At 37.0% G+C, this 16178-nt stretch overlaps 2 protein-coding genes across 6 annotated transcripts in view; both read right to left on the bottom strand.

Moving 5' to 3' along the window:
- Positions 1-6945, bottom strand: part of PJA2 (praja ring finger ubiquitin ligase 2) — a 67737-nt gene extending 60792 nt beyond the window's left edge. For 4 of the 5 annotated variants that reach the window (XM_057737757.1, XM_057737748.1, XM_057737763.1 and 1 more), the window contains exon 1: positions 6839-6945. The gene's annotated coding sequence lies outside the window, so the exon portion shown is untranslated. The remainder of the gene's footprint in view (positions 1-6838) is intronic. The other variant, XM_057737752.1, reaches the window with a different exon arrangement.
- A 3756-nt stretch (positions 6946-10701) lies between these two features.
- MAN2A1-DT (MAN2A1 divergent transcript) overlaps positions 10702-16178 on the bottom strand; it is a 281244-nt gene continuing 275767 nt past the window's right edge. Inside the window, exon 4 of the mRNA XM_057737741.1 lies at positions 10702-12537. The gene's annotated coding sequence lies outside the window, so the exon portion shown is untranslated. The remainder of the gene's footprint in view (positions 12538-16178) is intronic.

Genomic DNA, 16178 nt, shown 5'->3' with positions numbered 1-16178 from the left:
TCTATCAGTTACATTAAATGTAATTTAAAATCTCCAACTATGAATGCATATCTATCTTTACTGCTAATTATATTAACTTCTATATTCAGAAGCTATGTTATTAGGTAAACACACACTTAGGATTATGTCATCTTGATGAACTGACCTACTTATTATGATATTTTCCTGTTTATCTCTTATAATACTAATCCCTATGTCCATTTTATATAATTGAATATAGGCACATCAGCTTTCTTTTGGTGAGTGTTTGCAAACAATATTTATCAATCTTTTTACTTTCATATTATGTATGCCTTTACAGTGCTTTTTTTAAAATAAATGCCTTTAGAGTTTTTTTTTTTTTTTTAATATCATGCAAACACTAATCAAAAGAAGGATAGGGGGACTTGAGGGAGGGTGGGGGGTGAGTCGAGGGAGGGAGGGAATACGGGGTATGTGTATAAAAACAGATGATTGAACTTGGAGTACCCCCCCAAAATAATAAATAAATAAATTTAAAAAAGAATAAAAAAAAAAGAAGGATGGAGTGGCAGTATTAGTATCAGATAAAGTAGACTGCAGAAGAAGAAATACTACAGAGACAAAGAAAGATACTATACAATGATAAAGGGGTCAATTCGCCAAGACATAACAATCCTAAACATATATGCACCTAACAACAGAGGTTTGAAATACATGAAGCAAAAATAGAACAAAAAGGAGAAATAGACACATACACAATTAGACTTCAACTCTTCTCAAAGTGATGAACAAAACAAGCAGACAAAACCTCAGTAAGGAAAGAGAAAACGAGCATCATCAGTCAACTTGACCTCTGACAATTACAGAATATTTAATTAAATATATATTTTAGTATTCAATATGGAATATAGAATTTACAGAATACTCAACCCCAATACAACATAATATACATTATTTTGAATTGCACATGGGACATTTTCTAAGACTGACCATATTCTGAGTCATAAAACTTCAAACAAAATTATATAAAATATGTTTTCCGTCTACAACAAAATTAAGCATAGAAACAGATGGGCAAAAATCAACAAATAGATGGAAATTAAACAATATACTTCTAAACAACCTATGGGTCAATCTGAAAGTCACATAAGAACTCAGAAAACATCAACATAAAAATTTGTGGGACCATCTAATGGTCTCAAATCAACAGCCTAAGTTTACACCTTAAAAAATTGTAACAGTGGATTTAAATCCAAAGCACACAGAAGAAGTAGTAAAGAGCAGAAGTCAAAGAAATTGAAAACATTTTTTTAAAGTATTAAAATTGAAAGTTGGATCTTTAGAAAAATTAACAAAATTGTTAAATCTAGAAACAAACTAATAAGACAAAAGACAGCATACATCGCCAGTATCAGGAATGAAAGAAAAGACCACTACAGATGCTACAGACAATAAAAGGACAATAAAGAAATAACTTTATGGTAATTAATAGATTAAAGAGATGAATTCCTTGAAACATACAAACTACTAAAGCTCATATAGGTGATTCACGTAGTCAAAGACTGAGAGTTTTTTTTTAAAAATTAAATGACCCTAACCATCCTATACCTATCAAAGTAATTAAATTTATCCTTTGAAGCCTTTCAATATAGAAAACTAGGCCCAGATGATTTAGCTTGCAAACTCTGACAAACATTTATGAAACAGCACTAATTCTATCCAAAATTTTTCAGGAAATATAAAAGGAAGAAACACTTTAAACCTATGAGGCCAGCATTATCCTGATACAAAAATATTACACAAAAAGGTATCCTTCATGGACACATATACAAAAAAGTATTCAACAAAATATTAGCTAATCTAATCCACCAATTTATGAAAATGATAATACATCATAACCAAGTGAGGCATATCTAGAGAACAAGTCAACATTTGAAAATAAATCAATGTAATTCATCTCATTAACATACCAAAGAAGATAACCATAAGTTCATCTCAATAAATACAGTTAAAACATTTGAGCACACTCAATGTGCAATCGTGATTAAAATCTCTCAGCAATCTAGGAACAGAATGGGGACATCCTTAACTTGATAAAAAGATTATTATACTTAACATAATATGTAGTACATAATAAAACCTGATAAAAAGCCCTAGTATACTTAATCATGAAAGACTGAAAGCTTTTCTCTTAAGATCAGGAACAAGGCAAGGATATCTGCTTTCACCACTCCTATTCAACATTATACTGCATGTCCTAGCCAGTGCAATAAAGAAAAAAAAAGGATCGGGGGGAGGTGCTTACGTACAAACTGAAAACAAAAGAAACAAAACTGTTCTATATTCACAAATGATATAACTATCTACATGAGAAAATTCGAAAGAATCTACCAAAAAAAAAAGTTACTGGAAAAGTCAGTGTACAAAATCAACTGAATTTCTAAATACTGTCAGTGAACAATTGGACATGGAAATTTAGGAAAATTATCATTTATAATACTATTAAAAGTGATGAAATACTTGTATATAAATCTGAGAAAATATGAGCAACAACATCTGTATGTTGAAACTATAAAATGCTAATAGAGGAAAATGAAGATCTTTGATTAAAATCAAATAGATGGAGATAACCTGTGTTCATTAATTGGAAGACAACATTAAGATGTCAATTTTTCCCAAATGGATCAATGCATTCAATATAATCTAAAATTAACAACCCCTCAGTACTTTTTGTAGAAACCAACAAGTCACTTTCAAAAAGTTTTATGGATTTTGCAAAGGAATTAGAACAGTCAGAATGATTTTGGAAAAGAATAAAGCTGAAGAACTTACATTACCTGACTTTAAAATTTACTATAAAGCAACAATAATCATGACAATGTGGCATTGGCAAAATGACAGATACAAAGATCAAGGGGATAGTCCAGAAACAGACTCACATACATGGTCAATAGATTCTTGACTAAGTTAATTCAATGTTTGAAAGGAAAGTGTTCCCCCAAAATGGTGCTAGAACTGGGAAAGTAAACTTGACCCTTACCTCACACCATACCCAAAAATTAATTCAAAATAGATGATACATCTTGACATAATAACTATAACATTTGTAAAAGAAAACAAGAAGAAACATGCACAACTTTGCACTGAGCCAACTTAGAACATAGAAACACAAATCATAAAGGAAAAATGGACAAAGTGAATTTAATCAAAATTAAAAGCTCCTCTTTTTTAAAAAAGTTAGGAAAATGAAAAGGTAAGCTTCAGACTGCACTGTGTGTGTATGCATCTGTGTGGGTCAAAGGGCTTATATAGAATAAGGTACAAAGAATTCCTCCAACACAATAAGACAAACAACTCATGCTAAAAAATGGGCAAAAGATTTGAAAACATTCTTCATAAAGGAGGACATACAAATGACCCGTAACACACGAACAAATGCTCAATATCATTAATCATCAGATAAATACAAATTTAAAATACAGTGTCATACTACTACATACCCACTAGAAGGGCTAAAATTAAAAAGACTAAAATAACCAAGTGTTGATGAGAAGGTAGAGCAACTGGAACTATAAAATGGGAAACAGTTTGGCAGGTTCTTATAATTAAACATTCATTTACAATACAACCCAACAAATCCATTTCTAAGTATTTACCCAAGAGAAATGAAAACATATGTTCACATGATAACTCATGAATAAATATTCATAGTGGCTTTATTAATAACAACCCCAAACTGGAGACAATCCAAATACGCATACATAGGTGAAATGGTCAATAACTGGGGTAAATCAATACCATAAATTAGTACTCAGCAATAAAATGGTCATGAACCAGCTAAACATACAAACACATGGATTATCTTCAAAAACATCATAGTGAAAAAAAAATGGATGCAAAAAACATAATTCCATTTATATAAAATTCTAGAACAAATGTAACCCATTTATAGGGAGAAAAAGAGGACAAACTGTTTCCTAGAGCTGAGGGTAAAAATGTGACTTGCTGCAAAAGGGCAGAAGGGAACTTTGGGGGATAACAAAAATATTCTGTTTCTTTACTGTGGTAATGAAAATATTCTATTCTTGATTGTGGCAGTGGTGACATGGATGTATACATCTGTCAAAACACACTACGTTTTAAATACATACATTTTATTGTATGTAAATTATCCTCAATAAAGTTGATTCTTTAAAAAAGAACTCTCTTGAGAAAATACTAACCAGGGAATACCGGTGATGCCCCTATACAACCACTCAAAAGATATCAAAAATATCAATAAAATGTCATCAGAAATGAAAAACAACAATAAAATCATCTTGGAAAGCTAAAAACACAAGAAAACATTTTATTCTATTATACTCTTCATTTGTCAGAAAGCGTCAACAAACATAACTGATGCTAAAACATCAGAAGCAATCCCCTTAAAGCCTGAAACAACACCAAGTTTTAAACTATCACTGCTATCATTTAACAGTATATAAAACAAATAATAACCAAAGCAATGAGGAAAATACAAAATTTAAAAGAAAGCCACAAAACTGTATTTTCAGATAATCAACTCAATAAAATGATTAGATACATGATAAGCAGAAAGAAAATCAAAAGCTTTCATGGGGGGGGGGCGAGGAGAGAAAAAAATGTTACTGAAAGTTTCCATCCACCAGAGCTATCAAATCATAAAACAGCTAGGAATATTAAGAAGGAATGTCATACATATGGGATTAAAACTATAAAACTTTCCCTAAGTAAGATGCGAATAAAATGTAGAGACATACCATATATACATATATTTCTGAGGGGAGAGACTCAATATCACAAAAGTCAGTTTGCTCCATATTAATCTAAAATTTCAATACAACATTCAAAATACCTGAGGATTTTTTATTTAATTTACATATTGAGTCTAAAATTCATTTGGAGAAGAAATGTATAAGGGTCAAGAAAAACTTCGAAAAGTGTAATGAGGGAGAAATTGTTATCAAAATTTTAAACATGCATTCTCTTTTTAAGCCAGCAATTCCATTTCTAGGAATCCATGCTCCAGAAATAATCACCTAAGAGGACGTTTCCTGAACAGCTGACTCTTAGGATGAAGGTAGAACTAGAAGGGTAAGTGGGAGGTGCACTTTTTACCTTACAGTCTTCCATACTGTTTTAAGTTTTAAAATTTAAGATTTAAAGTTTGTAATTAAAAACAGACAAATGTAAACGTTGGCTTCAAATAAAGTATTATCTGTGATAGGAAAAAAGGTGGGGGGGACTCGAGGGGGGTGGAGTCAAGGAAGGGAGGGAATACGGGGATATGTGTATAAAAACAGATGATTGAACTTGGTGTACCCTCCAAAAAAATAATAATAAAAAAAAAGAAATTAATTTAAATGTCTTTCAGTAAGGGAATCGTTAAGTAAACTAGAGCCCATTGAAACTATTGAAATATCATTTAACTTTTAAAAAATATCAGGGAGGCTTATATTTTACAGGTAAAGATGACCAAGATATATAATTTGGTGAAAAAAAGCAGGTGATATACCAATGTGTTTGGTATATCCCCACCAAACTCCCCCAACTTTACATGTATGCATATGTGTTTAAAAGTGTACATTAGAAAGATGTACAGTGCTGTTAACTCTAGACACCGGAACAAAACTGGGGGATGAAAGGAAATGTTCACATTTTACTTAATAGTTCATTTTCTGCATTGCTGAATTTTACATCTAGTTTGCATTCTGTAATTAATTTTTAAAAATTAAAATTATTTCATATAAAAATGAAAAATTCCAGAAAACATGGGGGAAAAACAGTTTAAACGTTTATAAAAATCGTTTAAACGTTTATCGTCATGTTTATTTACATATTCTGCAAATGACCTACAGTCTTCACCAGAAGTGGCTGCCAATATAAAGAAATTTAACTTACCAGTTATGATAAAAACAACAATATATTAGTCCTTTAAAAAAAATCATAAACTTCCCCCGAACTAGCAGCCTCAAAGCAGTGCCTATGCATATGTTTTAAAAAAAAAAAAATGCCTGGAGAAGTAAGTCTCCTAAATAGATTCTTCCTGTCAGTAAAAATGACTGCCTCCTCCCCTTTTCTTCAACTTCGTCTGAGCGGCTTTAAACTCACCATTTTGAATGTGCGCAAAATGATTAACAAGCAGTAATCTCAGGGAGGCCGAAACTGAAGATGCACCCGCCGGAGGCGTGCTCTGACCTGACAGCGCTAACGGGGGGAAGCACTGACGGAATGGTGCTAACATCTGGTGAAGAACGATTTTTATGGCCTGTACAGGGTGTCTGCGTGCCCGAGCCGCGGTGACAATCGGGAAAAATGCCAATACAGTCAGCAGAGCGACGGCAACGGAAGGTTTTTCGGGGGAGGGGGGCTGCTGCAGGCCTGTGGCGCAAGATGGATCAGCTCTCCACAGGGTGACTGGAAATGGGCAGAGACGGCGGGTGAGAGGTGTGGGTATGGGACACTCTTCAAGCGTCGTCGCGACTGAGGGGAGAAAAGCAGCGGGGTCCTTGGCCAAGCCACCAAGGACAGCACAAGAGACAGCAAGGAAGAGCGGCCGGTGGAGAACCCGACACCAATCTATGCCATCGCCTGAGGCAGCAGGCGCGGCGACCACGGACCAGAGTGGCCCCAGGTTCGGGCTGCACAGGGCCCAGGAGGCGAAGAAGGCCTCTCCCAGCCATCAACCCCACCCACCATGGCCGGCGCAGCGGGCCAGGGACAGGCCCCGCTCCTTCTCGACGACAGAAATTAAGAAACGGAGGAGGGGAAGGCAATAGTTTCCTCGCCTTGACCCTCACATTCCCAACAGGAGAATAAGCCAGATTTAAAAAAAAAAAAAAAAAAAAAATCCCCTCACCGAACTGTGCAGCGGCTCCGGAGCGAGAACAGCGCTCGATCCTCCACCCGCCACCACCGCCTTCTTCTCCGCCTCCGACTCCTCCCCCGCCGAACGCGCAGCGGCTGGCGGCGGCCGCGGCGGCGGCGGCGGCGGCGGAAGCAGAGGCGGTGGCGTCGCGTCCCGCCCCTTGCGCCGCGGCAGAAGCGAAGGAGGAGGGAACGCCAGCCCCGCCCCCAAAGCAGAGTCGACCAATAAGCTTAAAGGACCTCTGCGGGAAAAATCCATATACCCAATCGGAACCTGAGCAGTAGGCTCACGTCAATGGTTGGGACGTGGCAGAAAAAGGGAAAACTACTTGGACTGTCTTTACACCCTGGTCCCCCTTTCTAGCTCAGGGGAAACTTCACCGATTGGCGGTAGAGCGGAAGGACGAAACCCACCCCCACCTGGCCCCGCCTCCTTTCCCTGCAGCACTGCGACGTTTGGGAGGGGGCGGGGCGCCATGCTCGGGCTGGAACAGCACGGCCTTTTGTGGTTTGGGCTGGGAGAAAAGGGCGGGGTCTCAGGGAAAGGGAAGGGGGTGTGGAGAACTAAAGGAAGAACTGGCGCAGCTAGACTTTCAGAAATTCCAACAGCGGCAACCAAGCTGGAAGCATTAAAATCAGTCCTAGTTTGACTGGAAACCTAACAAGATTAAGATTTCCTGGCATAAAGTTCAATCCATTGCAGTTCAGATATGGGTGGCCAAGAGAAAAGAGACGGAGGAAGGGCAGGTCTTCCCTGCCCACCTTGCCAGCGCACTATATAGTGCCTTCTCCCCTCCCACCCCGCAGTCCCGCAGTCAATTACCTGCCCCCTTTTTTTCTGATTCTGTTGGGGTGGGACCGGATTATAGGGGATGCCTGCGTTCCCTCTGTATAGCCGTGGCCTGACCAGAGCCTTCCAATTTGCACCTTGGGGCTGGTGGGTTGTCAGCCGGGAAGTAACAGCTCCCATCACATGCAACCGAAATAAATACAACAGCTGTAGTCCCTGGACACTTTGCCTAATTTAAACACGGATAACAGTTTAGTCAGTTATGTCACTGATGCTAAATTGTTTCTTAGTCCTGCACATGTCCCTTTTTTCATCCTGAACATGCCGGCTTCTCTGATTACAGTCCCACCCTACTCGCATCTTACCCCCAACCCCCTTCACCCCCTCCACACACATGCCCGATGCCCAAGATATATTTATCGCATCCCCTCCGCCGGGAGTTAAGAGCCCCACTTCTTATGCTGTCACTGGCAACTGCAAAATCTCCTGCCAGTGAATCGAGACTAATTTTTTTTGCTGTTGATGAAAAAAATTATCCAAAATTTACTATAAAACTTGGACTATGAGAGTTTGCCAGACATTTTGTGAAACCAAACTCTCAGCCCACCCCCGTAGTATATTTCTTACCAAGAAACCATTTCCCACTCGATATTTCTCTGCTTTACACATGTTGCTCTAGAAGTTGTGGCTCTTTCCCCATCCAAGTCTCCCCCTCTTTAAAAGAGAATTGATACTTTAGTCACATTTCCCTGATCTCCTTTTAGGATGTTGCATATTGATTCACTTGGATACACTAACCTGTTTGTTGGGGCAGGGTTTCCCAAATTTCAATCTCTTTCATACTATATCTGTATGATACCACTAGCAGTATTTATTACTTCCTTTAAATAAATGTTATTCCTTCAGTTTCTTTAAGAGGGAAACTTTATAAATTACTATTAATGGAAAACCTGTATCACTTCTCCTCAGTTGAAAGTAACTGAAAGAAAAGTGAACATAAAACAATGTTTTTAAATTCTGGGGATAGAGACTATTTTTTCTACAAAAGTCTCTCAGCCTAAAGCCTACTCCCTGTGAAAAGGGAAGGTCTCAAAGCACTAGAAGTATATTTAAAAAGCAAACAGGCAAATGGCATTTTTATCATGATGTAACCAAAGGATAGAAAAATAGAACCAAAATAGGAATCCCTCTCTTACCATGTGAGTCATTGTTTTTAATCCTGCATGCATGTCCCAACTAAAGTTATCCAAGGCATCAGAAGTGATCTATGTTACTCTTTGAGAAACACTCTTGTGGAGGCTTGCAGCATGTACTCTAGAATCAAGACTCTCATACTAGCGCCTGCATTTATTGCTGAGTGCCTCTAGACAATCTCTCCTTACCTCTCTGACCTCAATTTCCAATTTAAATATGGGGAAAGAAATAAGGCCTACTCATGAGCTGTTGCACTATAGACTAACTTAAGTGTGAAACATATCATACCTAGCATGTAGTAAGTACTAAATACATATTTATATTGGCTTATTGTATTATATATTTATAGAGAGATAATATGTATTAATGACATATGTATTATTGCTGATTTCAGAGGTGGGAAGCACTTCCTAAAGCAATGAGTTGAAGGTACCACTAAATGTAATGCAGTAGTTCTTAAAGAGTGATCGCCATACCAACAGCATCATCATTACCTAGAAACTTTTTTAAAATGCAAATTCTCAGGTAGGTCCAACCTCAGACCTGAACTGGAAACTCTAGATATGGTGCCCAGCGGTCTGTATTTTAGCAAGCCTTTGAGATGATTCTGATGCACGCAAGGTTGGAGAACCACAGACGTAATAGAAGGAGGCTTGGTCAAAGAGTGAGAGGACCTGAATATGAATTATATCCTTAGAGTGACATCAGCAAAAATGGAGACATAAGCACCTCTGAAAATTCTTCTCTCTATAAAAGCAATGAGAAAACTGGCAAAATTGTCAGTCAACTTTTTCAGAACTCTGAAAATCAACCAAGGGCTTGGAACAACCCAGGAAGCATTTATTCAAGAAAACAGCTGAATCTCAGAAAGAAGAGCAAGCTTTGTGATGTTTTGGCTTGCTCTAATCCAATCCCCTCATCTCCAGCTCCACTATAACACTGAAAAACAATAGTTGACAATCATGGTGAAAAGGAGCAGCCTGGCAGATACCAGACAAGGCAGAATGAAGCTGGAACTCCTTCAAAGCCTAATTCCAAGAGAAAAGTCATCATTTAACCTATCTGGTGGTTCTCCAGAAGATCTCATTTGCAAGCCTGTCTTGATTTGATTTGATTCTGAGCCAAACCAGTGGTTTTCTGGGGAAAAGAAAATGCTTTTCCCCCAGAAGCATTTGTCAAACAAAACAAAACAAAAAACCACAATGATAGGGAATTGATTAACTTTGCCACACCTAAGGCAGTGGAAACAGTTTGGGGCAGACAATAGGTTAACCAAAAAGCTTAAAAGGAAAAGCTGGAGATTGTCTTAGGAACTTTGTAAGCTCCAACATATTCATGAGAATTCAGAAACCCACACACTTACCCAGGGCTGTGCTAAGCAGTGCATGATAAGTTCAGGAAAGACCTGAGAAGGCCGTAAACATTCATCTAAGGCTGACCTTGAGGCTTTGCATAAGCAAGAGGTGAAGGCTAAGGGAGAACCGTCAACTAACTGCCTGGCTTGGTGCTGAAACCCTGCCTGAAATGCGCGTGCGCGTGCAAACACACACACACACACACACACACACATACACACACACCCCCTCAACAAACCCTGGGAGACATACTGATTCCAGGCATTTAAGGAAATCTCTGTCTAATCATTAGATGAGGACTAAGGTAACCAAAGAAAATGTTCGATGGCCACATACCACTGTTGATGAAAAATTAATCAATTGATATAAGAAAGAAATGGAAAATTTTATTCAAGGCAAATTGAGGATTATAACCCAGGGAATAGTATCTCAGAAAGCGTTGAGAACTATTCAGCCCATTAGAATTCAAGGCACAGTTATATAAGTTTTTTTGAGACAGAGGACTGTACATTAAATGACATATTATTGACAGTTTACGTAATCCATATCTAAGCGCCATCATGGTCCTTTACAAGATCAAGAAGCAATGTTATCTTTTAAGGAGTTGTCTTATTGATGCAAGGAAAATGTTGCTCTTTATGGTTGAGAAGGTATTTCTGCTAATGGGGGAGGTTTGGTCAATGTATAAAACACAATAGAGGGGAGAGATGAAGCCAAAGGGTGAAGAAAAAAAATTTTTTTATGTTTAAATGCTTCTTGTCATAAAATATGAATTTTATTTCACAATTTCCCCCTTTTAATCATTAATCTTTTGCTAGAAAGCAGTAGGTGAACAAACATTTTGCTGGGGTGGTTGCTTGCCTGCACTGGTTCCATCATGTCCATTGATGCCAAGTCTTAATAGCCTGGTTCTCTCTTTTTCGGGGGGTTTAAACTAGCAGAATGTTTGGCAAGGACTGACAGTCAATTTTAAATTGTCCAATAAGACTAAAGCCAATTTTTCTCACATGTGCATTGTGTATGCCCATTATTTTATAGAGAACTATTGGTGTGATCTATAGTTTCAAGTCATTTAGACATCATCTTAGTATGAGCAAGTGACACATAGTGTGAAAGGCAAGAAACTATTACCTTATAAGTTCCACAAACTATAACTAAAATTGCCAGTAGGATCAACAACATTATTAGCAAATATTTAAGCCAAGATCCTCCTGAACCAAACCATTTTCCTAGTGTTTCCCCTAAACTGGGAAGAGGATTGTTCAGAGCAGAAATGTGACACTTCATATGGGTCATAAGATTGGTAACATTTGAAGACTCTTCAGGTACAAATACCCAGTATTCAGTACATATTACAGCACAAGTTCCCCTTGGGAAGCAGCTAAAATACTGAGGGCCACGCAATTCTGTAGGACTGATTTTCTCATCATGGAGACGTCCAAATTGAGCAGCTAATGGGTTGATTACTACCATTCAAACCTTGCCGAGTGAATTTTGTTAAAGCCTCTATATGAATAATGATATCTTCTATTCCAAGTGAAGGAACAAACATTGAGATCATATGATCATACTATTGGAAAACTGATCGAGCCCAGTGTGCCTGCATTAAAAGCAGATAGGAAGATTGGCAGGGGCTGTTTCCAAGGTTACCTGCAGGTTACCTTGGGCCCAAGGGAAACCAATTATATACCTTCCTAAGCAACCTGGGGAGAACCAAGGTCATAAACTTGTTCCAAAATTCCACTGGATCCTGTTAGGAGCTACCCAATATTCAACATCTAATGAAAAGGAGTATTTATGGTCAGGTTCAGAATAGGCATTATTAATTGGCTGGGTAAGAGGGTCTCATTTAGTAATATTGGTGGTAATATTAGCTTGAATGGTGCTAGAGTTTCTTTTCTTTAATAAAAATTTCTAAAAGCCATCCAGTTAGAGCCCTGGAGAAGAAAAATTCACCAAGGCAACCAGGGAGTAATGGACATTGGTAATTGGCCATAAACCTAGAAATTTGATTAATTTTTGAAACTTGCATAAGATTGAGCACAAAGATGAAATACATTTGGTTTATAAGCAAAAGCATGAGCAACTGTCGAAGTATCCAGTATACAGGCCTAGTCCAGCATCTTGGGTTAGTCTTATAATTCAGATATCATCTTCTCATCCTGGTCTGGTAGTGCTAGTCTTAGTTGTAGTCCGGTGTCAAAAACAGGAGTTGCAGTTCATCCAGGAGCAGCCTACTATGGTTTCTTCCAAGGTAGCTGTAAAGAGTCCTTTATCTGATATCTTTTCCAGTATGTATAATCTCCTGGTTGCAGGTCATGCTGAATCCGATCTTTATCCAAAGTTGGATTACTGTGATAAGTTTCAGAAACAAACTTAGAGTGTCCTTTTAATAACTAAACTTTACAAGGAGCTATCTAGAAAGTGAATACAGACTGACTCAGTAAATACAGACCTCAATTAACAAAACTAGAATTTTATATTCACTAAAACATAATCTTTTTCTCTCTAAAATTACTGTCATTTCTACCAAATAGAGTCAAATCAAGACTAATCTGTTTGCAAAATAAGTTTGGTTAATTGATCACATAGGCTTTTTTAAATTGGCTGTGGTGGAACTTTTCATAAGGAATCTCAGATTGAACTTGAAAAAAGAGTAAAAAACTCTTGAAGCCAGGAAAGCCACACCAGAGGTGTGTCATAGAGTTCACCTGTGATATCTATAGATTTGGGTGACCTCTTCTGGAGGTCCCCAAATGCCTTGAGATTCCAGCACCTATTAGAAGTTGGCTTTCCTTATACCTGAGAAAGCTTCTTGGAACCTAAGAGTTTCCAAATTCTGGAAGAATCAGGTAGAGAGGAAAGATAAATGTTTCAGTTCTACTTATAGAAGTGTAATTTAAAGCTTTCCTTATATCTGGAAAACACAGGTTAAAAAACAGTGATATTTCAGACAGGAACAAAAAATTATAACCATACTCATAAGATTGCTCAGTCCTATGTAACTTATTCTTGATATTAATCTTCTATTAATAGTTTTATGAAGTCATCAGGTTTTCCATTAGAATTTTTAAATTTCTTACCCAGTTAAGTGGTATGATCTGAAAGTTATCAGAAACCTGTACTTGTCAAAAAGTCCTTTCTATGAGTTTTCTTCAAGATAAAGAATTTTTGCAAAAGCATCAGAGTACAACAATACATGACAAAAGGCTTAAAAAGTCAAGTTTAAAGACCTTATTACAATCCAATTGAAAAGAAATTTGGTTACTGCTAAGACATAGAAATTTAATATAATTACTAGAAATATGACTGATAACATTTTACCAGGACATACTAGAATTTTAGGAGTTCCATATAATTTCTAGAATATTTATATTGATAACATTTACCCACATGATACAACCAAAGAAGTTTTATAACCACTCATCCAACATTTCCCATGTTATTCAACATACCAAATAAGCTTAATTACTTTAATATTTCTCTCTGAGATAATGAGAAAACAAATGTTTTAAGGTCTTTCAGGGACCCTTTGGAAAACCTCAAAGTTAGCTAGAGGTCAAACTTTATTTAGAATTTGATGTTTGGGAATTTTGTCAAAAATATCAAAAAGTTTTAAAACACTTGGTCAAATAGGATCATAGGTCAATGTGAAACAATACCCATTCACTTGAAATTACAATAAAAGATCTCAACGGTTGTAATGAATCACTTAAATACAAAGAAACTTACACAATCTATTATCAAAAGCAGTTCAATATTTTAAGAAAACTTTGTTGTCTTAGAGAGAAAACCAAATTCAAGTTTAGTACCATTTTACGTTTAAATTCATTTTCTTAATTAAATTCAATCTGAGCCAATCCTGACCAAGAACAAAACTCCCTCAGTGTTCCTCTTCCACAAACCTTCCATAACTTTCTGTATCCATATCAATCTGTCCCTATTTTTTTTTTTCCATTCAGAAACAACCAACTCCTGGACAAAACTACCCCTTTTCCCATTAACAAAATGCATTTCCATTCTTCACACCTTCTTTTACCGACAACACATGTCTTATTTTCCTGGGATACTGATTCTGGATCATGTAAACTGTTGGTAATACATCATTTCATGTACAGCCCTCTGTCTTCTGACTTCTTGTCTCCTTTGTGTACTAAGAATGCCACTTTGGGCTTGAACTCTAGTCCTTGGCATGACAATTTGGTAAATGCTCTCATGGAAAAATCCAGGATAAATGTGAAGCTCCCCATATGTTTCACTTCTCTCAAGAATCATAGGTTCTCAAGTCCTACCTGTATTGGTACCTATTCAATGCCTTCAAACATTGTTTTATATATTTTCCCAGTTTTTATAATTACTTTCAGTGGGAAGGTTAGTCTGATGGATGTTTATCAATTGTGATTGCAACCAGAAGTCCACTGGATGATTGTTTTAGAGTTTGAAAAAGGAAATGCATTTTTAGTCATGAACCATTTAGAATCACGGTTCTTTATCAATAAAATTCCTTTCAAATCTTAAACTTTTGACATTTTTTCTTCCATGCAGTGTTAAGCGATATTAGCCATTTTATCAAGACTTCTTTCCCAGATTTTATTCTCAATTCTTGTTTAATTCTTTTCTTTCTAACCTCCATGCCTCTCTATTTCCATTTAAAGGTGATTACCTTGAGGCCATCAGGCTTGGGTAGGAAAGCCATACTCAGACTGAAGTTTTTCATAAAGCTTAGTCTTAATTGCCCTGTATTGATCAAAACCTTTCTCAGTCTTTTATCTCACAGCTTAGAGTCTAGTGGAAGTCCACTATTCTAGTAATTTGCAGCTCCAAACTTCTGGAATTTCTCTATTTCTATTTGGATACAACCATTTTTTGCCTGAGTTCATCTCTTTCATCTTATATTTTGATAAACCGTCAGTGGCAACAGCGCACACCTCTAACATTCTGTTTTCAAAATTTTAGGCCTCCAGAACTCATTTATAACTGCAAGTTTGTACCTATGACCAACAGTTCCCCTATTCTCTCACCCTGGTAGCCACCATCCTACTTTCTGTTACTGAGTTGACTTTTTGAAATTTCACATGTAAGGGAGATCATGCAGTATTTACCTTTCTTTGTCTAGTTTAGTTCACTTAGAATAATGTCCTCCAGGTTCACACATGTTGTATAAATGGCATTTTTTTAAAAGGCAGAATAATATTCCATAGATAGATACATCTATCTGTCACATTTTTGCGGGTGCTCACTATGCTCTCACTTTCCCCTGTGGGAGAAATTGTTGGTTAAAGGGATCTCTTTCAGCATTGAGCTGTGCTGCCTTGGGGAAGGGGTGTCATGGGTAAAGTAAAACTATTCTTCCTGCCCTTTTCAACACATCTATTCTCCGATTTTTTTATTCCAATGGTGTGCTGAAACTTCTCCACTGGACTCCTGGGTGGTTGTCAGAATCAGTGATCTGTAGGGGGAATGATGACAGAAAACTCTTATTCTGCCACCTTCCTGACCCCCAAAATTCTGCTTAAAGGTTTCTTTTATTTTTTTAAAGTTCCCTTCTTTTGTTTCCTTCAGTGTTTTTATAGTATTTCTTAATCTCAATATTCCTCTCTCTTTTATCACAAGATTTTTTTGCATATATGGTGGCCCTTGATTTGTGTTCTGATTTGAAAATAAGTAAATTGTAAGTTCTGTGAATATGAATGGGGCTTGTTGACTGGAAGACAGCCTTTTTTTTTTTTCTTTTGGTCTTTAAGTGGGGGAAACCCTTTTGCTGAGAGAATCACAAATATTAAAATGCCAAAATATTGCTTCCAGGGCCATTCAGTTTCTTCAGGGGAGTGAAAGCACATTTAACTTTTCCTGTCTTGGCAATATACATTTGACTGTTTTGCTTTTCTGCGTGGAATTTCATATAGAGCTACATGGTGCAATACACTAGCTACACATGGCTACCGAGCATATGAAATGTAGCTAGTTTGAATTAAGATGGCTGTAGGTATAAA

This window comes from Hippopotamus amphibius, chromosome 1, assembly GCF_030028045.1.
Source record: "Hippopotamus amphibius kiboko isolate mHipAmp2 chromosome 1, mHipAmp2.hap2, whole genome shotgun sequence".
NCBI classification, from domain to species: Eukaryota; Metazoa; Chordata; class Mammalia; order Artiodactyla; family Hippopotamidae; genus Hippopotamus; species Hippopotamus amphibius.
The sequence above is the reverse complement of the archived record's forward strand: the minus strand, read 5'-3'. Positions and strand labels throughout refer to the sequence as shown.